Source organism: Pezoporus flaviventris, unplaced genomic scaffold, assembly GCF_033815535.1.
Source record: "Pezoporus flaviventris isolate CSIRO_AGI_PZ_B2104156 unplaced genomic scaffold, CSIRO_AGI_Pfla_v1 ptg000072l, whole genome shotgun sequence".
In the NCBI taxonomy this organism is placed as follows: Eukaryota; Metazoa; Chordata; class Aves; order Psittaciformes; family Psittacidae; genus Pezoporus; species Pezoporus flaviventris.
The window spans coordinates 8,145,978-8,171,194 of NW_026892620.1; positions in this window are offsets into that span (position 1 = coordinate 8,145,978).

The window sequence follows — 25,217 nt, forward strand, 5'->3', positions numbered from 1 at the left end:
ACATCTAGTTGATGGGCTATAAAAGCATTACACAGCAGGCAACAGCATACAATTGAGTTCACTGGCTGTTTTCCCCTAAAATCAAATCCCCTTGAGGTATACATCGGACTTCCCCATCTTCCTGCATTACCCACCAAGTATATCCAGGTCCCTGAGCAAAAGCAATCCCACGAGTGGGTTTGCCTTTACCTGAAGCAGGAATAACCCAGACTGTCTTCCCCAGCAAATTCTTCATATGCACCACGGGAACTTTGTCCCCCTCTACAATATGTAAAAGTTCTGACTGGGCTGGGCCAGCCCTGTTGGCAGATCCCCTGGTGCTGACCAACCAGGTGGCCTTTGGTAAGTGTGTACCCCAATGCTTGAAAGTTCCCCCACCCATTGCTCTCAGTGTAGTTTTTAACAGCCCATTGTACCGTTCGATTTTCCCAGAGGCTGGTGCATGGTAGGGGATGTGATATACCCACTCAATGCCGTGCTCTTTGGCCCAAATATCTATAAGGTTATTCCGGAAATGAGTCCCGTTGTCTGACTCAATTCTCTCTGGGGTGCCGTGTCGCCACAAAATCTGTTTCTCAAGGCCCAGGATGGTGTTCCGGGCAGTGGCATGGGGCTCAGCGTATGTTTCCAGCCACCTGGTGGTTGCTTCCACCATGGTAAGCACATGGCGCTTGCCTTGGCGGGTTGGTGGCAGTGTGATATAGTCAATCTGCCAGGCCTCCCCATATTTATACTTCAACCATCGTCCTCCATACCAAAGAGGCTTTAACCGCTTGGCTTGTTTAATTGCAGCACGTGTTTCACACTCATGAATAACCTGGGCAATAGTGTCCATTGTTAAGTCCACCCCTCGGTCACGGGCCCATCTATATGTTGCATCTCTGCCCTGATGGCCTGAAGTGTCATGGGCCCACCGGGCCAAAAATAATTCACCTTTATGTTGCCAATCTAAGTCCATCTGAGCCACTTCAATCTTAGCCGCTTTTTCCACTTGTTGGTTGTTCTGGTGTTCCTCAGTGGCCCGACTCTTGGGTACATGGGCATCTACATGACGTACCTTCACCACCAGGTTCTGCACCCGGGCAGCAATATCTTTCCACAGTGCAGCAGCCCAGATGGGTTTACCTCTGCGTTGCCAGTTGCTCTGCTTCCATTGCTTCAACCACCCCCACAGGGCATTTGCCACCATCCATGAGTCAGTATAGAGATAAAGTACTGGCCACTTTTCTCGTTCAGCAATGTCCAGGGCCAGCTGCATGGCTTTCACCTCGGCAAATGGACTCGATTCACCCTCTCCTTCAGCAGTCTCCGCAACTTGTTGTCCAGGACTCCATACAGCTGCCTTCCATCTCCGATGCTTTCCCACAATACAGCAAGAGCCATCAGTAAACAAGGCACACTGCTTTTCACTTTCTGACAGTTTATTATATGGTGGGGCCTCTTCAGCGCGCATCACCTCCTCCTCTGGTGACATTCCGAAATCTTTGCCCTCTGGCCAGTCCATGATGACTTCTAGAATGCCTGGACGACTGAGATTTCCTATTCGAGTTCGTTGTGTAATTAGTGCAGCCCATTTACTCCATGTAGCATCAGTTGCATGATGTGTAGAGGAGACCCTGCCTTTGAACATCCAGCCCAGCACGGGCAGCCGGGGTGCCAGGAGGAGCTGTGCTTCAGTGCCAATCACTTCCAAAGCAGCTCGAACCCCTTCATAGGCTGCCAGTATCTCTTTCTCAGTTGGGGTATAGCTGGCCTCAGATCCTTTATATCCCCGACTCCAAAAGCCGAGGAGTCGACCTCGAGTCTCCCCTGGAGCTTTCTGCCAGAGGCTCCAGGTAGGACCGTTCTCCCCAGCTGCAGTGTACAGCACATTTTTTACATCTGGTCCGGTCCGGACTGGTCCAAGGGCTACTACATGAACTATCTCGCGTTTAATTTGCTCAAAGGCTTGTTGCTGCTCAGGGCCCCATTTAAAATCATTCTTCTTCTGGGTCACATGATAGAGAGGGCTTACAATCGAACTGTAATTTGGGATGTGCATTCTCCAGAACCCCACTGCACCCAAGAAAGCTTGCGTTTCTTTCTTATTAGTTGGTGGAGACATTGCTGTTATCCTGTTGATCACATCTGTGGGGATCTGTCTACGTCCATCTTGCCATTTTATTCCCAAAAATTGAATCTCCTGTGCAGGTCCCTTGACCTTACTCCGTTTTATGGCAAAACCGGCTTTCAGCAGGATTTGGATTATTTTCCTCCCTTTCTCAAAGACTTCTTCCGCTGTATCGCCCCACACAATAATGTCATCAATGTATTGCAGGTGTTCTGGAGCTTGTCCCTGTTCCAGTGCAGTCTGGATCAGTCCGTGGCAAATGGTAGGGCTGTGTTTCCACCCCTGGGGCAGTCGGTTCCAAGTGAACTGGACACCCCTCCAAGTAAAAGCAAACTGTGGCCTGCACTCTGCTGCCAAAGGAATTGAGAAAAATGCATTGGCAATATCAATCGTGGCATACCACTTGGCTGCTTTTGACTCTAGTTCATACTGAAGTTCTAGCATGTCCGGTACGGCAGCACTCAATGGTGGTGTGACTTCATTCAGGCCACGATAGTCTACTGTTAGTCTCCATTCTCCATTAGACTTTCGCACTGGCCATATGGGGCTATTGAAGGGTGAGCGGGTCCTGCTGATCACCCCCTGACTCTCCAGTCTACGGATCAGCTGATGGATGGGAATCAGGGAGTCTCGGTTGGTGCGATATTGCCGCCGGTGCACTGTTGTGGTCGCAATTGGCACTTGTTGTTCTTCAACTTTCAGCAACCCCACAGCAGAGGGATCTTCTGAGAGACCAGGCAAGGTGGACAGCTGCTCAATTTCCTCAGTCTCCAAAGCAGCAATACCAAAAGCCCACCGGTACCCTTTTGGGTCTTTGAAGTACCCTCTCTTGAGGTAGTCTATGCCGAGAATGCATGGAGCCTCTGGACCAGTCACAATAGGGTGCTTTTGCCATTCCCTCCCAGTCAGGCTGATTTCAGCCTCCAGCACAGTCAACTCTTGGGATCCTCCTGTTACTCCAGAAATATAGATGGGTTCCACCCCTTGACAGCTTGATGGCATCAGGGTACACTGTGCACCGGTATCTACTAGAGCCTTATACTTCTGTGGGACTGATGTGCCAGGCCATCTGATCCACACAGTCCAGTAAATCCGATTGTCCCCTACCTCCACCTGGCTGGAGGCAGGGCCCCTCTAATGGTCGTCACAGCGTTGGACACTTAAGTCGTGTTGAAAGGGATTATTCTTCATTATCACAGGAGCTGGAGTAAAATCAGCTCTTCCACTCCATCTGGGAAACTGCTCACCAGAGACTGAAGCCGTAGCTCTCATGGGACGATCAGTCTTGGCCCTTGCTCCCCTCTTCAGTTCACTCACCCGTTCCTCCAAAGCTGAAGTAGGTTTTCCATCCCACTTTGTCATGTCTTCTCCGTGATCCAGCAGGTAAAACCATAGGGTACCCCGTGGCGTATACCTTCTGTATCTCCTCTCTTGAACAATAGGACGCCTTTTGTTAATAGCTGAGACGTGTGTTGGTACACGTGAGGAGCTGGATAAATCAGATACATCGTCCCTCAATTTGTCGAGGTCCTGGGACAGTTTTTCCACAGCTGAGATGATGGAAGGGGTGAGATTGTCTTCGAACTCTCGGAGTTATGAACCATTTCATCCACTGTTAGTGGTACTATGTCATTCCAGGTTACTGTTGCCAATGAATGGGCATATGATGACGGTGCATTCCGTGTTAGTTTTCGCCACATGGGTCGTGTACATTCAACTTCATCTGGATCTATGGGTGTATCCCTGTTATTCGGCTTGATGTGATAGATCATCTCTACAATGGCCGATTCCCTCAGAGACTGGATGCCTTTGTCTATAGTAGTCCACTTGGCCGAACGACTCGTAACATCGTCCTTGTATGGAAACCTTTCTTTCACAGCTGCCAAGAGCCGCCTCCAAAGGCTGAGAGACGTTTTCTCTCTTGCGATTGCTTTGTCAATTCCCCCTTCTCTAGCAAGTGATCCCAGCTGCTTGGCTTCTGTACCTTCTAGTTCGTGACCATCGGCCCCATTGTCCCAGCATCGGAGTAACCAGATGATGATGTGCACCCCTGGTTGACGGGTAAAATCTTTTCGCATATTCCGTAGCTTGGTTGAAGTCCGAGGTTGAGAAGTTACCTCTTCTTCTTCTTCTTCGTCATGTGATGATGACTCCTGATCAGATTCTGGACCGGGTGGTGAATTCATTGTTTCTTCATCTCGCTTCACCCTTCTTACCTCTTTTTTGCTTGTTCTCTTGCATACAGGGGCAACCAATATCAGTACGAATTGGTCCTCTGGTTTGGCTGCAGTAATTATCACTGTGGTTTGAGTAGCAACTTGTTGCTGGGGGTGGTGCAGCTGCTGTGCTTGAAGCTGGGGCAACCGCGCTGTCTGTTGCAGTCGAAGTTTGAGCTGTACTTGCTGTACAGCTGTACTGCTGTACTTGCCACTGGGGTAGCTATGCTGTTCATTGCAGCAAAAGTTTGAGTAGCGACTCTACTTGTCGCTGGGGGTGGTGAAGCTGCTGTGCTTGGAGCTGGAGTAGCTGCGCTGACTGTTTCTTTGCCCTCAGATCCGCCAACATTCTTTTCCTTTTGAAGGTGCTGGATAGTGTTGAACAAGGCCCTGTAAGCATAGGCCAAGCCCCAGCACATTGCCATGATTTATCCATCTCTGGTATGGCCAGAATGACCACACACCTCATTTAAGTGTTTTACTAATTCTTCTGGATTTTGCATTTCTTCGGTAGTGAAATTCCAAAGTACTGGAGGGGCCCACTGACCTAGATACTTGCCCATACTATCCCACACACCCTGCCACTCATGGCTGTCCAGCCTCAGGGAAAATCTCTTGGCTCTCCTACATTGTTGTTTGACCCCAGACAAGACCCAAACCTGACTCTGCTTAACTCTTGAAATCAGTCATGGGCAAAACACACTCTGTATGCATGCTAGCATGGTGATTCCCATCACGATCAGCAAACAAGTCTCAACAGCATTAAAAGGCCATTCAAAAACTTCAAAACTATCAAATGTAAATGGTCTGAGGGGGCGACTGGGAGGGTAAAAGGATGTCTCCTTCACAGGTTGAGCACCTGAGAAGGAGAAAAAAGATGTGTAATTGCTAAGCACCTCCATCATATACCTCCCAAAGTATAAAGGTGGTGACCACACTGGGAACATAAGCCAGATCAGTTTCATGATCAATGATTCTATTGTATTACAAGTCATTACCATAAAGTACAATGGGATAAAAACCTTAGCCCAAGCCCCACACTTGAAAAACACTAATACAGCAAATACCGGATGGACGTAAGATACGATATACTGAAACTGTGAGATCAAGAGGAAAAACCTTGAGAGCCAATAAATCAGCATTGTGACGAGTGACTATCAATCCAGTCAGATCTGTTCTTATCTCAACCCCTCGTGCCCCACGTTGGGCGCCAAAAAGAACTGTCGTGGTTTAAACCCAGTCAGGTAACTTGTTCACTCACTCCCAGTGAGTGGTGCCGAGCTGACAACAATCGAGGTCCGTGTCCGTCTTCCCCCCCCCTGCACCGGGGCTCTCCCCTTCCCCGCTCCCGGAGGAACGGGGAGGAGGATCGAGAGAGTGCAACTCCTACGGGTTGAGACGAGAACAGTCCAGCAACAAATCACCACCGCTACTATCAGCTAAAACAATGATAAGGGAAAATAACAAGGGAAGAGAATACGATACCACCGGCCAAGAAAGCGAGTTCCACCCGGAAGCCCCTGTCCTTCTGGGTAACTCCCAGTTACCCCCCCACCCCGGCCATGACGTGCTGTGGTATGGCATACCTCCCCGGCCAGCCCGGGTCAGGCGCCCTGTCTCTGCTTCCTCACAGCTTCCCCTCCTCCCTGGCAGAGCATGAGCCTCACAGAGTCCTTGGTCAGGGTAAACATCACTTAGCAACAACCGAAAACATCGGCTTCACCAACACTTTTCTCAAGCTAGAAGTCAAAACACAGCACTGCACCAGTTAACACAAAGGAAAAACATGACTGCTACTGCTGAACCCAGGACAGTATGATGGGAAGTTACCAAAACATCATCAAAAGCATCACAGAGTTTTCCTCACTCCCATTTTCTGCTTGTGGATAGGTGAGGGACAGTATCAATCTGAAAAGCTCAACTCAGCAGGAGCCCTAGGAGAAGAGTTGTTCCCTTTGAGTTGGAATGTGTGAGATGTTCCATATATAACATCAGAGTCAACATGAAAATGGTCACCCACCAAAAGGCCCGAGTTCTTTATCCTCTGTATGTAAAGAGACTGGAACAGTGTAGCAAAGAGGAAGCTGATGGTTGTTCCTCCCAGCTAGTAACTGCTAACTACTAATGCTGTACTGCAGAGATTTCTGTTTAGGAGCCTGTAGTAAGGGAGAATTATACCTGTAAGCCATTTCAGTGACTGTTGGGTTAGTGTGTTTAGGATGGTCAGCTCCTCATGTTGCTACTTACCTGTTTTAAGTGAATTTGCAATGCATCTCTGAAAACCTCTTTTCTCCATGCAGCTCCCCTCTTCTGTAAGTCAGCCTGGCAAGAGTGCCTGCTTGGTGCTGTTGGAGTCTAAATTTCCTCTCTAATTCATTTGGATTGTAGTTAATGATACCTTGGTACTTACACAGCACTTGAGTATTTAAAGCGATTTACAAATATTCTCTAACTCTGAAGTATTTCCTGGCAGCATCATAGAGAGCAGAGATGAAAAATGCTTAGAGATAGAAAAAAACTCTACCTATTTCAAAATGCTCAAAGCCAGGGGTATCAATCGCTTCCTTTGGAGACTATTGGAAAAAATGGTCACCAGCACCTTCCTTTCTTCTACTGCCTACCCCCGCTCTCCAAAAATATCACAGGATTTCATAAAATGTCAACTAATTAGATATTGGCATGTTGCTGGACCAGCCTCTGTAATTCCTCTCCTTCCTTCTGGCTGATGGAGTGTCATCTGCTCTGTAATTTGACTAACTGGTAGTATTCTTTCTGATTATATGACATTAAAGGAACAGATTAGGGGAAAGAGGACAGTGAGTGAAGCAAAGATGAGGTATCTCTTGGAAAAAAACTGCTTAGAGGAGTTGTGGGAACAGCAAAAACCCATTGAGTGAAACTGTATCTTCCAGGTGATAACCAGGACTGATAAAGCTCTTTTCCAAAGGTAAAAATGAGAGCTAAAAGCATCTATTTTGGAGAAATGGGATTTAGAGGGTGTTCCTCATGCAGACAAGGTGAGGCACTGACAGCAATCCTAAAGCGTTGATGCACTTGCCTAGAGCAATCTCAGTAAGTGTCTCTCTGCAATTAGCTTCTCAAATGAACAGACTGAATTGTTGGTTAAATTGCCTTGGACTGCAGTTAGGTAAGATCCATTTTAAAGCCTCTAGGCTGGAAGCCACTCAACTCTCTATGCTCATAACTTAGTTTTTGCAGGATGGGGTTGAACAGATTTAAAATCCACCACTGCCAACTGAGAGGTCTTGCTTCCTTTTCCGTCTGCCTTGGTGCCTTCTTCTGCATGCATACTCCTCCTGCTGAGCTTTTGGAGACGAATTTGGTTTGCTCTCCTAGCACAAAGCAAAGCATTTCTGTTTGCTTGTTTGTGGGGTTTTGTTGGTTTTACTGTGGGAAAAGAGAAGGACAGAGCAGTGAGTCCTCTCCTATTCGGTGGTGACAGCATTGTATCAGAGCAACTGTGAGACCATAGCCTAACACAGTGGAGGAGCCGAGATGCAGTTGCTGAGATATCCAATGTCTTTATATGGCAGGTGCTGACTGAGAGCCCTGAGAGCTGCAACTTTGAAGCCCTCAGCAAGAGAGAAAAGAGAATATATGCTGGTGGCATTTCCCAGGGTTACCTCAGGAAAGCTTGCCTCTGTGATTGAGCCCCTTAACAGATTTCATCAAACAACCTGTTTAAAATTGTCAGATGAAATAAACCCCTGAAATCATACTGGATGGCAAGGTTAAGTTGACAGTGTGTTTCAGCATGAACTTTTGAATATCTTTTTGAACCCAAGCCTGTCTTGCACTTGCACCAGTCCAACACAACTTGAAGGCTCAGCATTTTGAGGAGCTCCAGGGCATGTTAAAGGGGAAAGCCCAGGACTCTGCTGCCCCTTAGCATGGGCGTTACCTTTCCTGCATTGTGAAAGGGATGGGCTTGATGGGCTCAGCTGATTCTGCTGTTCACCCCATGCTCCCTGGAGGAAACATCGCATATGGACATGGGGTAGGCAGGTCAGCCAAGGACCTTTCCAGTGAGGAGCCTGGGATAACCTCCATCTCGTGACACTCTGTGCTGGTTTTGTCTGGGCTGGAGTTAATTTTCTTCATCCTGGTTTGTATGGTGGTGTTTTCGGTTTATACTGGCAATGGTGTTGCAAGCACAGGGATGTTTAGCTGTTGCTGAGCAGCGCTTGCACAGAGTCAAGGCCTTTTCTGGCTTTCACCCCACCCCACCAGTGAGCAGACTGGGGGTGCACAAGAGGCTGTGTGGGGACACAGCCAGGACAGCTGATCCCAACTGAACCAAGGGACATTCCATACCATATGGTGTCGTGGTCAGCATATAGAGCTGGGGGAATCATATACATCATATACATAAAGGGAGGGATGTTTGGAGTGATGATGTTTGTCTTCCCAAGTAACCACTACTTGTGGTGTAGCCCTGCTGTCCTGGAGATGTCTGAACTTCTACCTGACCATGAGAAGTGGTGAATGAATTCCTTGGTTTGCTTTACTTGGGCACATGCCTTTTGCTTTCTCTGTTAAACTGTCTTTATCTCAGAGTATGAGTTTCCTCACTTTTACCCTTCAGATTCTCTTCCTCATCTCACCAGCAGTAAGCAAAAGGCTGCATGGGGTTTAGTTGCCATCTGGGGTTAAACCACAACACGCTGGATAAAAAATGGGCCAAGGAGCACTGCAGACAGCTTGGACTAAACGAAAGAAGAGACAGTAAAGCAGCAGTCTCATTCACCAGCAGAGGAAGAGAGTGACTGCTTGTCAGACCTCTTTTATGTTCTTTATGACAAAGACCAGCAGCCATTTATTGCCTCAACTCTTTCCCTGGATGTTTGCAGACCTTTAGTTAAACACGCTTTTTTTTAAATAAAACTGTGGGTTTTTTGGCCACATAGCTCCTGGAGAGAGATGTTTCAGTACCTGTAGCATGAAGCTTGTCCCAGATTCCTACTCCACAAGTCTCTATCTTTTAGGGAAGATATATGGGAGGAGAGATGGGCTTATGAGGAGGTTGGACAGAAGAGGCAAACTGCAGTCTGCCTTGTAAGTGACAACAGTGCTTGCTGAACTTCTTCCTCACTTGCTCTGCTCTGCCACATTGCATCAGTAATCCTTCTGTGCAGGAAGGTCTCTTGGGCCCCGTACCTACAGAGGAACCTTCTGGACCAGGTGCCTGGTGCCTACAGAGAAATGTGGTCCCTGTGTTTCTGGACTTTGCTAAAATGCTGCTGAGAGCAGACCTTTGCTCGATGTCTGTGACAAGCAAGAGAAGCCAAGTGTTGCCCTTTATAATGGCTAAATATGGGACAGCTTTGAATGGTTAAACTATTACATGCTGTTAATGGGTTAATATAGGAGACATTTCAAGGGCAGATGAACAAAATGTATGTGTTAGCAGCAGTTTTCAGTACCTGCTGAGAGACGGATGTTCTTGCTTAACTGAGCATGGCTGGGTAGCCAAATTTACCTGCACCCAATACGGGTGCTGAACTCATTTCAGAGCCCTGCTCTTGAGAAGGTGTAATCTGGTAATCCTAAACTGCAGGGAACATAGTGTATGCCATCTCTGAACTGCTATTAGGAGAATTCATGTGTTTTATGTTCTGTGTCTGCTGAAGCCAGGAGCAAAGTAAATGACTGAATGCATAAAGTATCTACGTCAGTGGAGACCAAATTATCTAACAACAATAAATACCTTGCTAAATTAAATCTTGTTTTCTTCAAATAGCCACAAGGAGTGTGAACGTTCAGCAGCAAGCTGATTACATAAAAACAAAGACATCTTAGGAAAATGCCAAATATTACAGTCAGGATATTGTTTAACATCCTGATATTCAGATAAGAGTTTATGAATGTTATTAAACTTTACATAAGCATTCTCTTTTCTCTTTAAACAAAATCAAAGGCAAGACTCAAGGCAAAACAATGTTTCAAGTCAAAATTATTATACTATTAAAATAGGATTTTATAATGAAAGATGATTGTATCTTTCTCTATAAATACCTTCTTCCTCTCAGTGAGATACAACTTACTCCTCACAGTATTACGTCTGTATACTCTCTCCTCCATTATATATGCACACATATATGTATATATGTATTCATGCATTCCTTTTCTGACATTCATAGAAATGCTCTCTCACACCATTTTCACACATCCTCAAGGGTTTTTTCAGCTAATGGAGTACTCTAGCATTCTTAGGCTGAGATGAAATATTCAACGCCTTACAGAGGTTATGCAACCCTTTTCTTTATGTAATTAAACAGCTCTGGTTTACATGGATTAAAAAATTCATAAACACTTCACGCATTTTGGTTAAAGCTTCTGCTAGTACAGTGGAGGCCCTCCCTGCAGGTATTCTGTACAAACTTTATTCTGGTGCCAGGGATCATTTCCTTCCTTTCTTCCAGAATAACTAACATGAAGAGACTAAAATTATGTATATTTTGCACTATCGTTTTTCTTGTTCGGGAAGCAGTCTCTGAAGTTGTCTGTAAACAGTGATCAAACCGATTTACTGTATCCTTTGTCCTCCCATCTACTTTTCCCCAGTGTGCCCTAGCCCTAACTCCCCAGGTGACAATGCTCATTGTCCAGAGGCAGCGCTAGCGTAGCTGTCTGTGTGCAGGCTGGCTCCTGGGCTGCTGCCAAACTGGGTGTATTGCAGCTGAATTTTGCCAGACCTTTTCTCAGTGGGAACATTAATATGAATCCCTTTCCAGAACTACCAATTTTCACTGGTTTATCACTGACTTCTCTTATTTTTTCAGGCTTTGCTAAAAACCAGCCAGTTAGTTCAATGGTTTTGGTGGGCATGAGATGCACTTGGACACACAGGCATGTGGGCAGAGCAGTCTGAATTCCTTTTACTTTCAGAAAGCCAACCTAGGAAAGAGAAGGGATATAAAAATCAAGTTCAGTCCAAGCTACAGCTATTAACTGAAAGGGCATGGGAATAGGGGTCCCACTGTCGATGGGCAATGCTGTACTTTCACAAATACTTTTGTTCCAGCCACTGCTGGAAATAGGTTATGGGTTAACTGATTTTATGGACTGATCAAAAAAGACAGAAACATTTCCATCTTTTGTACAACATGAAGATTAAGAAAAAGAAAGAGAGAGAAGAAAAGGCAAATAATTCTCTGAGCAGCAGAACTGGTGAGTTCTGCTTTTCCCTGTGCTGCAAGGGGATGAGAGCTGGTTTTCCTCACCCCGGCTCTTGTCCTGCCTGTCCCTCAATCCACAGACTGTTCTTCCAGCTTAATCTGAGCTTTGCCAAGCTCAGGGCTGTCATTCCCTGGCCAGCTGCCCCTCAGGCTTTTGCTGTTTGATGGGGGACATCTTCTCCTAGGGACTGATAGGATAGCTGAGAAATCACTGCCTTCCCTTTCATGGCAGTGCTTAGCTGGGGCCCTTTTCTACCCAGTCACTGCTTTGCCTTGTGCCTGATATATTTAAGACCTTGACCTGTCATATTTGATTGGAACTGGCTCGTAGGTTCAAAGATTATTCGACAGTGAACAAACGGAGAGGTGAACACAGAGGTGGATAGGCAAGACAAAAATACCTCTCCTCTTGAATCTACACCTAATCAAACTTTAATTAAAGTTTCTCATGAAAGTCACCTGGATGAGAATCTTGATTTATGCTCCCATGTTTTAATCATATCATCATCTGACTTTCTCCCTGAGAAATCTAGGTATTATTCTAAGCGTACAGACTCCCGACCGAATTTCTTGCCTAAGTATCAGAAGTCTTCAGGTGCTGGTTTTCCAGGCCCAGAGTAATATTTTAGCAATAAATATACCATGGATTTTATTTCCTCCCTTGTGTTGCTTTGCCTCCTGTTACTAAGCTATATAAATGGGAACAGTCTGGTTTTTCTAGACAGTGACCACAGAAAACTACACCATTCAGAGTGAGGTCCTGAATTCAGTTCCTCATATTTGCTTCACTCTCCTATTTTTTCCTTTGTGCTTTTGCTCTTTAGCTATCTCTTAAAAATCAGGTTAGTGCTTGTTTAAGAGCCTTAGTGACTTTGCACATTGAAGGAGCAGTGAAGGGAGTGATGGGGAAGCTGTTTCGAAGGAAGATGAAAGAGAGGACAAGCCTGTGCAGGGCCCTTCCCGGATCTCAGTAAGAAAGGCCTGTCAACAAAAGGCTTACTAAGATAACTGCTTTAATAAGAAATAATAGAAAGAGGAATATAGATAGTGAGTAAATGTTATGTCATTCAGATTCTGGGCACCTGTGTTAGTACGGCATCAGATGTAGCCTGGATGGATTTTCTCCCAGTGTGCTGCTCAAAGCAGATTCTGTCTGTGGAGAGAAGTGCTCACTTTTTGGCCATTCAAGCTATTGTATAATACAAGAATTGTACTGTACACAAAGAAATAACTCTATTCCTAAGGGATGCTCACACAAGAACTTATTGCTACCATTTTAGATGAAGTCAAGGCTGGGCAGGTGGCACAAACTGTACTCTCCCGGTCAGAATCAATGCATACTACCCTTGGATCCATGTAGAGTTTACCTCTTCCAAAAGTATGCTATAAATTGCAGATTATATTAATAACATAGTGGCTTCTCAAGACCTAAGTATGAGTCCTAAAAGATCAGATGTGGCCCATCCAAGATCACTGACTCCTCGAATGCGAGGCTCCCAGTAGAGATGTATGTCTTTTAAGACTTTCTTCTACGTCTTCCATTTAATAATAAGCTGGTACATATAAAATGGGTATGAATCATTTAAAAATGTCACCAGAGAGTTACATTAAAGGGTAACGTAATACTCTGTAGTAACTAGAAATAAATCCCTTAGCGCTGAAAACTGCTGTACTGCAGAAATTACAAGCAAACAAAAGGGAACAACAAGATTCTTGAATCTTCTGGCTGTATCTCCGAACCTAATTAGCATAGCCTCCAGCTACGTCAAAAGAGTGCTTAATTAATGATCCTCTGAATCATCTCTACTCCTCTGTGACTGATAACCATGACTCAGTATTACCAGCTATGAGGATGAGATGGTTTGGTACTAAAGGCATTATATTGCCTGCTATGTCCAAGTTCTGCCATGAACTTGCATGGGCAGGCTGCCATCTCTCCATCTCAATAGCCATCATATTCATTTTGATCCTCATGACAAAGATACATTTTTGCTGCTTCTTTTCCTGCAGAGACACATCAATAATACATATCTTAATTACATTTGACTACTGAACTTATGTATTAGAGAAGTGCCACTTTGGTGATAAATAGAGATGTCTACCAATTTGTTGTCTTGCAAATTACGGGACTGGAAAACGCCTAGCTTGCCTGTGTAAAGCTATAAGGGCCAGTCTATAAAAGAAGACTGGGAAATATGTATTAAAAATGCATTATACTGAATAGTAGAAGTCCCTAACGTAATTACTGGGCTGAATTCTGCTTTTCTTGTTATAGCCCAGATACCTGTTAGATGTTCCTGAAGTACAAACAGTCAAAAAATCTGTTTGTACTTTTGTTAACCACAAAACAAAAGATGAGGCTTCTACAACACAGAACATTGTAAGATCAAAGATCTGTTACCCTGAAAATCAGGGAAAAAAAACAACAAACCAAACCCAGAAAGCAAACCAGTGAAGAAGTTATTATAGTTTAAGGAGTTTAGATACTCTAAGTAGGTTTATCTGATTTTTCCATTGTTCCCGTAAATCAATCAAGCAAAGAAAAGTTGAAGCTGTCTTTACATTACCTGTTTTCAAGTAACATACAAAATTCCGAGCAGGTTTTGTTGCATATTGGCATATACTGTGCTCTACTGCTAACATATTTTTCACAATACGAGAATGATAAGATTGCCTCTCTGAGAAGCTGTCTGTTAAAACCCTGTTTACTCTAGCATGTCAAACTTTTCTGTCAGTTTTAGGTTTTGACTATAGCTGGATCTGACATCAGTTCCTTATATAGCAAATTTTGACTGCCAGTTTAGATATTACAAAGCTTACTTGTTCTGAAACAAAATTTGGGTAGCAATGTTGGCTTTTAATTTCCTTTAATTGTAAAGTCTAAGGTTAAATCTTCTTCAAGAATTGGTACTCTAACTGAAGAGCAGTAATTGATTGCTGGTTGACATCTAAAACAACTCTGAATGGCAGGAACTGAAGTTGCTTACTACTTTTCTTCTCCTCTTTTTTTGCTTGACTGTAGGCAAAGGCACACTTTTCCTCAGGGAAAACAGAGAGCATCTTCTCCTAGGAATAGATCTGTAAGTATGGAAAAAGCATTCAGATACATTAGCATAGCATCAAAATTCAAAATATTTAGATGCTACCAGAGTTTACTTCTGGGGAGAAAGATATCTATTTAAAGTTGGAATGCTGAAGGTGGACTGTGTGGGCTGTGTCCGTGATGTCTTGTAGGAGACTTTCTAAGAGCATCTTCAGGACATGGAGATGCACAGCCTGTGTTGGCCCTAATGCTGTCTTATAGGGATGCGGGAGTGTTGAAAAGTAGGTGCTTTTGTACAGCTGGGAATCTCTCATCCTCCTCCGAAACAGTTGTACAGTTGGGAATCTGGTCTCTGGCCCTCTCTTGGGTCCTCTCAACAACCTCACATCATGAATCTCACCACATCCATAGGCTGTCCCCTGCCCTTTTGGGGTCTGATGGTGTAGCTTAGGGCACACATCCTCATGTGTAGCACTCTTTTCGATAAAGTGTAAGAAAGATGCCCCTTTTCCATTTCTGGGTGCTAGTGATGCTAATCAGAGGAGTAACTGCCAAGAGAGACTCCTTTGCTCCCTTGCTGCTGCATGATCCCCGTGTCTATGGCAGCCAGAGCTTCACTCCTGATGGACACTGTCAAATGTGTCAGAAATATTGTTCTGAGAAGGCTGTATGACATAGAATGACCCCACCAGGGACAGTCAGGACATGATACTTTCAGGCCCTTTTCTGCTATGTACTGACACCTTGGCTGCTCTTGTTACATCCAGACTTCTCTAATCCCACACTCCAGCTTCCATATATGCCTCAAACCCTGCAAAGTCCAAGATGTAGGAGGCAACCAGGCCTCTCTTCATGTGGAGAAAGCTCCATGGGGGTTAGGTGCTTTATATGGGGTCACAGGGCAGAACGGCACTACAAAGTAGGGCTTCTGCTTAGTGACTACCAAATGTTTTCCAGCTCCCCTTCCAGGATGTCTTCAAAGCCCTCCTCTCCTCCTCTCTCACAGTTGAGTGAAAGCTTTCCAGGACTTATGGAGTCGTGCATGGCTCTGCCAGAGCTAGCAGTGGCATCTGTGCAAGGAAGCTCTGCTATCCATGGGGTGTTTTGCTTTTGTACCTATAAGTAAGTGCTCTGAGTCTGTGACAAATATGGGTCCCTCTTAGGCATGTGTGAGCTTCCACATCTAGGAAACTTGTGTGTTCAAAGAGATGGCTGGAGAAAGAGCTACTTCTGAGTGTTATCTCTCAAACAGCTTTTTTGGGTATGCGGTTTCCTGGCTTTTACACCATAATCTTCTCATCTTTGTTGCTGTGTTTCAGAGAGATACCTGTAGGCTATCACCCCAAGTCGGTGCAGAAACACTGCAGAAAACTGGGGCAGATTTACTAGCTGTGCCATTCCTTCCACTGAGATGTCCAAGACCAGTAGGAGAAACAGAAGGAAGTGCAGGAGACATTATACATCCTAAGCTCAGTTTCTTGGCTGTAAGGCCAAGACCTTTGACACCAGCTTTAGATGGGCATGCCATAAACCCAGTGGAGCAGACACTGAAAGTCTCTGTCTGAATCTATCTATGTAAAGGAAACTTCCAGGGCTGAGGAAATCTTAAGGAAAGGTTTTGTGTCATTCTGGTTAGTCTTGGCCAGGAATCTGGCTATCTAGTATTTATTTTTACTGTACCTCACTCCTCAAGCAAAAATGTCTTATAGTCATGTTTCCTTTCCTTTCATTCCCAAACTGCAAGGAACATTGATCAGACACAAACAAGGCTTTGTCCTCTTTATGGGAGTAACATCTTATCTCACTTATCTTGCTTCCACTCTAATCTTTCTTTGAAAGCCCATTTGCGTTGTCGTTTGGTTTTGTTGAGCTTCTTCAGTCTCTCCTTTCTACAAGCCTAAACTCAGAGCACTTCAAGCATTTATCTTCATGTGAGATTGCACTGGAGTGATGTGAGATGTTACCTCTGAATAATTTTTCACTTTAAGTAATACATCATATGAAGTCAGATGGGACAAGAAATAAGCAGAAATAAAGTTCTGCAGTGGCAGTGAAACAACCTTGAATAAAAATACTGGATTGAGCCCTCTCTTCGTATTGAGCTAGTAATACCTGCCAGTGAAGAGAGAGTAGTGATTTTTGTGAATGGAAAGGAAGATGAAGGTAACTAAAGTCTTCCATTGCTTTTTCCTGTAAATAGTATTCTAGTCAGAATGCTAATGCAAAAAAGTCAGAATTTTTGGCCAGTGAGACATGGTCGTAGATGTGTGGAAATGCAATGGATTTTTGTGGGAAAGTGACTGAGCAGCTCACATTATTTTACATGGAGTGGAACTTCACTAGACCTGACTTCTGCTAGAATGAGTGGGTGTTTTCTGTCCTGTGTGACCCTCCTCTGGGAACTCAAAGTACAGTTAGGACAAAAAGTGCAGTTCACAGGCAGGTAGCATAATCATTCACTGTTCAAGTGAGCAGGACAAAAAATGTGTTTTGTAAAGATTGTTTCATTCTCTGCAGCTCTTGTGAAGCAGAATCTGTCATTAATATATGCTCTGTCATTCGAGTCTAAGACAAATATTTTAATCGAAATATTACTCTCAATGCAGTTTAAACATAAAACCAAGGAAAGTTTAAAAAACATCTTCTGACATAAATGTTTTGATATTAAAAATAAATCTTACTTGTAGAAATAAAAGCTATGCAAAAAATATAGTATGAACCAAGCACTCCCTGCACACGAGAGCATCTTGTACAGGCACCACAATTACCAATATGCCTCAGATTTAATAGGATAAAATCCTTTTCTCTCTATAGCAATCCAACTTTAAGATACTGCTGCCCCAATCTAGTAGGCGATGACACAGGGAATCGTTGGATTGGAATACTGAAGACAAATAGGCTTTGGATAGGAAGGCATTGTATGTTCCTTAATGCACTGCAAGAAAATCACTAATCGGAGGGGAGAGTATAGGAGAAGACACAGTGGGGGGCTGGCCCAGCAGAGGCTTGCTGTCTTTGCCTCCTTCTATAGTCAATGGAGAGAGGAAGAGGGTCCCGCCAGGCTGGCTGAGAACAAGAACCTACCATCATGTATTATGCATTGACCCTACCTCCACCATCTTAAGCTAGAGCTACATGAAAAGCCTTCAAAAGAGGGAGAAAAGGCACAGAAAGAAACAAAGTAAGAGAATGGAAGCAGAGAGGGAGTACAGGAGTGGAAGGACACTCAAATGAGAACTACAATTATGCAGCAACTTAGTGTGGGCTCTCTCAACAGGTGGGAGCAGAGTAAATGCTTTATCTTACCTGATACAGGGACCCAACTGAGGTTCTTGGAACTCATGTCAGTTGTAATTTAGAGTGTGACTGAATGAATGTTCAAGCTGAACAATTGTAAGAAAGAAATCTTCAGTGGGAGAAACTGGAGGAAGAGAAGGATACTGTAACCTTGGAAAAGAAAATTACATGAAAATTACATAAGTTTTGCTGGTGAAGATGTAAAGAAAAGGATAGCTTTTGAAGGATGTCAGAAAAGTAAAGCTGCCCATGAGAAGCATAACAAATCAGAGAAATACACAGGTGGAAATCCAAATCACTGAAAGTACATCTGAAATGTCAATGACAATAACATAAAAGAGGGATATGAAGAAAGGTAATTCAATTTTAGTAGTCTTAAACTGAAGAAGTACAGGCCTAAACAATATCTCATCTCTCCGTCTAGAGAGTCATGGAACATGACACGCAGTGTGCCTAATTTAGGCTTTTAACTTGCACTTAAAATTTAGGCAGATAGGGCCTCCTCCTGAAGGCTTTCAAAAGCACACTCTTCACTCTATTAGCTATAGAGGAGACTCATCTAGTTTACAGGAACTGATGAATTAGGAACAGAAAATTGAGGCACAAGTCTGGCTTCTGTGTTACTTAGCCTAGATTTGCCTCCCCACCTCCAACAGCTGGGCAGAGGAGCAGACATAGGTTTAAGAAGCTGCAAGTATAAAACAGACTGTTCACAGAGAATATGGAGCAAAAGAGGTTTCTCAGGCAGTGAGATTCCAGAAAGGTAGAGAAAATAAAAATATATGCCAGCAATATGTTGACTGAGGAATGGAAAGACTGCAGAGCAGGCAGAATAGGAGTGGTGAGCCAAGGAGAAGCTGATGAAAAGGGCCATTGACAAGAGCAGAGGAGATGTGATCATATGTAGTGACTTAGAAAGACGATGATTCCTTCAAGAACAAATAAAAATAGGACTACAGTAGAGCTTAGCAGAGGATCTCAACTTTTGCTGTGCCCTGGATATTTCAATAAATCAAAAAACAGTTGTAACTTCATAATTCGACTGTTAAAGACATGTTTGAGTCACATAAACTCAGATCCAGTTCACTTGCCCACTTTGAAGGGTATTTCCATTTGGATTTGATTGAGTAACTTTTTTACTTTCAGTGGAGCTCAGGTGCATATTGAAATCTGGAGATATTCCTAAGTTTCAATTGCATTTTGATTCAAATTTAATGCTTATTAAAGAAGGGAATGTATAGGATTGATTTGAATTGGAACTTTTTTGGTCATTGTAAGCTATGGCACAATGAGATTAGATCAGCTTGTATGTACTTTTGTCAATACTATGAAGATAGAAGCTCATCATGTAGCTCTGAGAATAAAATCTGGCTGCAGCTCCACAGACAAAGCTATCCGTTTGCAAAGAATTAAAGGCAATTTTTGTAAGAACTGTTCTCAAAAAACCTCCCAAATGTCTTACACCACAATATATTGTGGTACAACAAAAAAAAAACCTGTTAGATGTTTAACGCACCATAGGTGGTTACTGTGGAAGTGCAGTTTGGTTAAAATCTGTTTAGAAACTCAGCCAACCATGTTTTTGAAGCAGTCACTCACTATTCACTGCTGTTACAGTGAACTGCGAAATAGCAGTGCATAATCACCTCCTGGTCTGACGTAAAAATGGGACTTTTTATTTTAAATAGCAGTTCTCACATTTCCTTCTCACCAGCAGAATATTTTAGGCAGTACTGCATGCCATGGTGCTCCATACTATGATCTGAAATATTGAAATTCAAAGTGAAAGAAAGGAGATTGATTCACATATCTCAACTATGAAGTCTACATTCTGTTACTGATGATCTGACTCTAAAATCTTGACCTCCATAGGAATATTGGCATAGGAAATTGCATGTGGTAGCTTTGAAATGGTATTTTAACAGTGGAAGCCTTTTCAGATTCAACCTGAAGAAAATACATGAGATGAGCATGTCTTTCGAAAATCCTTCAGTCAATCCTGTTTGTATTCACTTTAAAATCAGTGGGAAGAAGCTACATGACACATCAATTTTTAATCAAAAATATTTTAGCAAAATATATTTGTTTGGGAAGCTACCACAAAATGAAATATGCAGTTTTTTCATTGTACAACTGAAAAGAGAATACTTAATAACACCATGCAGCACAAATTGCGCTTACATAGTGATTTTCACAGAGCGTCTTAAGGAAAATTACACCTAAAGAATACAAAACCACAAATTTAGTTCATTCAGTGAAAACCAAGGAGAACAATAAAATTCACATCTGGATTTGTAATCAGTAATTGAATCAACAATGCAAACCTCAGTGGTCAATATAGTCCAGATGTGAGAAATACTACCCCAGCAAAACCTCTATCTTCCAACAAATATTAACATACCATTAAAACAGCTGAAAAAATAGCACAGTTATTACCATAGTGACATTCTGCCACATATGTGAACAAAAGGCAGTGGGTTGTCCTAGGTTAAAATAGAACAAAAGATTAGAAGTAATATAGTGCTTTTCATAACAGACCTACTGGCTGAAAAATGGAAGGATGAGTGAGAAGACACAACTATGGTAATCTGTGTTGCTTAACATGTGTGTTGAGATACTCCTAACAGACTAAAAATTGACTAATAACAGCAATTCAGAAACAATTAAAGTTTCTGGATTTGCTGTGCGTATGTATCAGATGCTTGTGCAAAGCTAAGTTTTAGTCTCAGTAAGCCTCTGATACAGTGACTTCCCAAATGAATTCATATGATATTCCATGGTTTTCTATCTGACTTCTATACTGGTGTCATAATTTAATGTTATTGCTAACTGGAAACTGAGCAGCCTGCCGTAAGTATTACAGTTGTCACCCAGGAAAATCTTAACACTCTCAGTGCTCAGTAATTTAAACAAAAGTCTTTAATTAAAAATGTTAAGACTTTGAGCATATTTGGGAAGACATGCATTGGAAGCCAAATGTGGTATGCCTCTCACAATACTCCAAACACACTGTGCCTAAAACAAAATATTCTCTCTTCCCACCCCAGTTCCCTGTATCTGAGCTTTTCTATGTTAGCACTTTCTTCACTAGGCTCACATACATGACCAGGTTGTCGCAGGGTAAAATGTTAGTGCACATGTGCTGAGAAACACGGTTCCTAGACCGTGACAAATGTATGCGAAGTGACTTGCTGCTATCCTTATTCGCAGTGGGCTAAGTTAAATCATACTGTATAGCATTTGTCTTGAGCTGGGGCGTGTTTGTCATAGCTCAGCCATCAGGTAGTTACGATGGCTGTGTGAGCCTGAGCTTGGAGACTGACACATCCGTGCTGGCTTCTCATCTGAGCTGATGTCTATGTCAGCTTCCCAATTAATGTCACAAAGCAGTCAGGACTTCAGCCATTGTATCTGACGCCTTCTCTTCCCTAGTCAGAAAAATCACAGATATTAAAGTTGAGGAAACTAGTCAATGAACTAGCCCATTGCTCTGCAAATACCAAGGGTTGCTATTAGGGGAAAAAAACACCCCCAACCCACAAAACTGTAGAAACAGCTACAGAAGGAAAAAAAATAGCATAAAACTTCTTTTCCCTCGAGGCTAAATGAGAATGGAAAACTGAAAGGACAGGAGGTATGTAGTGTTTTATCACTAATCCGGTGGGCAATGCTTTTGCCTCCTTGCTGCCTGATAAGTGATGTTGCATGATTGAGTTAAGGAAGGATGGGATCACATGGAAACTGGGCAGTTCTTTTTACCACTCTTTAGTTCTGATGTATTTTGCTTTTTCGAAGAGTGGCTTGAGACAAAATTATCGAAAATAGATGTTTAAAGGAGAAACAATTGAAATTCTGCTAAATCTGAAGTTATTGCTTGTCACAGTTAAACAGAATGGCAAAAATATAGTGGTAGTTGTTTTACTAAAAGAGAAAAGAACTTATAAGATGACACATTAAAAGTTACGTCAGTGTCAATAAATCAGTGAAGGGAAGTGAAAGACTGTCTTTATCAGAAGAAAACCAAAAGTAATTGATTAATTTTGCATGCAGTAATAATTCAAAAAGCATACATTAAGTCAAATGCAAAAACCTGTTGTCCTGAGAGATACAGCTTGTTCTGAATTAAACTGATCCGCTTGATGCGTCCAGTGTGTGGTACTGCACAGGTAGCGTGTGGTTCCTTAGGGAATACAGAATATAAAATCACCCATCTCCCCAGGGCTGACACTTCAGCAGATAATAAAATATGCAGTAATTTATCAACAGTAAATTTGCAGTTTTTAAATGGGTTAACACTGGAATGCTTATCACGGCTAAGCCCACACATTGCATAAGCATGAATGAACCAAACAGCAGCAAGTCGATAGAATCAGCTACAGAGATTGTGTTTAAATTTTTCTCTATTTCAAATGTGAATACAGGTTTGTTGGGGTTCTTTTTGTGAAACTAGAAAGAAAACCTGCAGGTTTCCTTACTGACTTAATATTACTTTGGCACTTCACCCACAGCTATATACAGAAACACAGTATTAAGAAATGTTGCTGTAATAACAGTCAATTTACAGCACAGGTAACCAGTCAAAGAAATTTTTTTGCCGTGGTAATTTCTTAAATGTTTAAAAGATCAATCAGAAAAAGAAGAACAGATAGAGCTTTTAAGCATAGCACTGATAATTAGCACTTTGAGAGAAACCAAAGAGTATAAGATACATATTTCTTATGCAGCATCTTTCCTGATTTACTTCTGGAGTTATAAAGCTCAGTAATGATGCTTCAGAAATCTGTTTCATTCTCTCATTGGAGGGTGAGAATTTAATTTTTTGAGAAGAGTGCTGAGAGATGAAAGGCCTGGGTATTTGGGGAAATTTCTTCAGCTCTCAAAGTCCCGATGCCATCTATTTCCTCAGTAATCTTTGGAAAGTGCCAACTACATGAAATTAAACACTGACAAAAATACCATTCTTAAAAAAAAAATTCCTTATGTCTGATAACTTATATGGTTGGTTCACCATTTACTGTGGATTAAAACCTGGCTTTCTGCTCCATGAATTTTCTTCCAGCCTTCCTCTTTTTCCTCACACATTTAACAAATGTTACACTAGCAGGATTTATAAGTTCATTAACACTTGGGTTAATTGTGCTTTCGTTATAAATAGCAAGCAAAACTTCTGGAAAAGTCTGACCAACTGTAGGTTAGTACAATTTAGCAGTTACTGTACTCAGGCACAGAAGTTACATGAGTTTAAACACTTAATTAAGTGTTATCAATATTGTTAATGCTAGAACTGAAACCTGAGTCAATATCATCTTCATTCTTTTCGACTTCGGGACCTTAATCCTCAGTTGCAAAAAAGAAGAGTCTTAATTACTTTGTAAAATGCTTTGAAAATCTCTGAAGTTTAATGCTAGATTAATGGTAACAGTCCTTATTACAATAATTATTAATTGTTTACAGTTGTAATCAGGATGCTGAATGCCCTGCTCATTGCAAAGAGGTCAGAAAAAGTTCAATTTGTTGCATAATCAACTATCTGCTCTTCAATACACAAGCTAAATATAGTAGAAGATGTCAGTTACTAAATATGTAAGACTTGACGAAACAGCTCCTCTCTAACCTCATTTCTTCCAAACAAGTGTAGAATTTTAGCTTTATTTAAATATCAGTAGGGAAATAAAAGTCTTGAGCCTGTGTGGTTTAGATGAAAACCTGAACATGAAGCAGGAATGACTGGAGTAATTCTGTCTTCCTTGAGGTTATGGGCACACAGCTGTCAGTGCTTGTACTGCTGCTTCCAGCTTTCCCAACTGTTATGGTTGGATGAGGTCCTTGGCACTTTAACTTTCCTAGGTTTTAGAATAAGAGGAACTGGTACCCCTGGGATTGCTGTGAACAGTAGTAATGCTGGGATAGCTGGGGACAGCTGAGCAACTGACAAAACTTGGGTCAGAGTCCTCCTCCATAAGCTTGGAGAAACTTTGAAGAAGAGTCACAGTGACAGTCTGGAACTATTTACAGCAGCAGGAGACACAAAATAAGAACAGAAAGACAAGCTGTGGCTTCTGGCTGAACAATAAATAGTTTCGTGTTTCCAAAATCAAAGGTGGGAGAAGCAGAAAGAGAACACTCCATCTGGCTTGAAGCAGTTGGAAGAGATGACGGGAAGGAAGAACTTTCTGTTATTTATCAGACTTTTACTTGTTGAAGAATGGCAGGGCTTCTCCAACAGGAACAAAACCCAACAGCTTTACAAGAATTTATATGTGACTTGTTGAGAAGGGGAGACCCAATATTCCCTCAGAGCCATGAGGGTTTTTGTTTTGGATCAGTATTCTGCAAAGTGATAAAAAAGAGAAATTCTTGGACTGAATTAGAGGGAAATCACAACCTTATTATTTTTTTTTAAGAGGATTTTAAATAAAGAATTTGCCATACTATGATTAAAGATGGCTTAGAGATCCTTTGTCCTTTAGATTGTTATGACCTTGGATGACGGCATAGCTTTTAGGCTTGGTTAGTCCTCAGAATTGGCAGATGTGATCTCTTTATTTGATTGCATAGATTTGAATTTGCCTAGTTTGAATTTGGGTTCAGGATACTATCCTCACTGATCTTGGAGAATGACATTAAAATCTCAAGTGACACCTGCAAATGAAGGTGAAAATTTTGGGTTTTGCTTGTATTTGTCCTTCATCTGATAGTGAGGAGGGTAATAGCAAATAACTCCAATTGGGATGGGATTAATTTAATCCAGCTTCAGACAATTAAAAGCTAGATATGTGCTCTCTATGGGTCTCTCAAGTAGTGGTAATGGTGTTTCCTCCTGGGTATAGTTCAAGACATCTATCCTATCTGCATGTCCCAAGAGACCAGAAACAAGAATTAGATTGTTGCTAGACCTTAAGGCAACAATACTAAAATAAGCTGTTACTTGAAGCAAAACTTAACTGCAAAGCAAGCAAACCTGTGAATAAGGGTATGATTAACTGCAGTAATGGTGATGTAATGGACAATTATCAGTCTCAAATAAGCAAAACTATTAGGAAAGGTGCAGTGCTCATGCTAATTATGTTTTAAGATTTTTTGTAGTGATACCTCCAATAGATGAGTATAAGAAATCATAGGCATAGCTGACAATCCCTCCTACAGTTCAATTTGCCTGACACATTCTGTTAGAAGACTCTCTTTCCAGTTATTTAAAATGTCGCCAAAGATTAACCACAGTTCTGGGCTAAATTTTTTTCTGGGCTGGGATTTTGTTGTTTCTCACAAAATTTTAGGTAAAAATGAAACTGAGGACAAGGTCTTTGTCTTTCTGCTATTAAAAGTATTTTTGTGAAGAGCACAAATGCTCC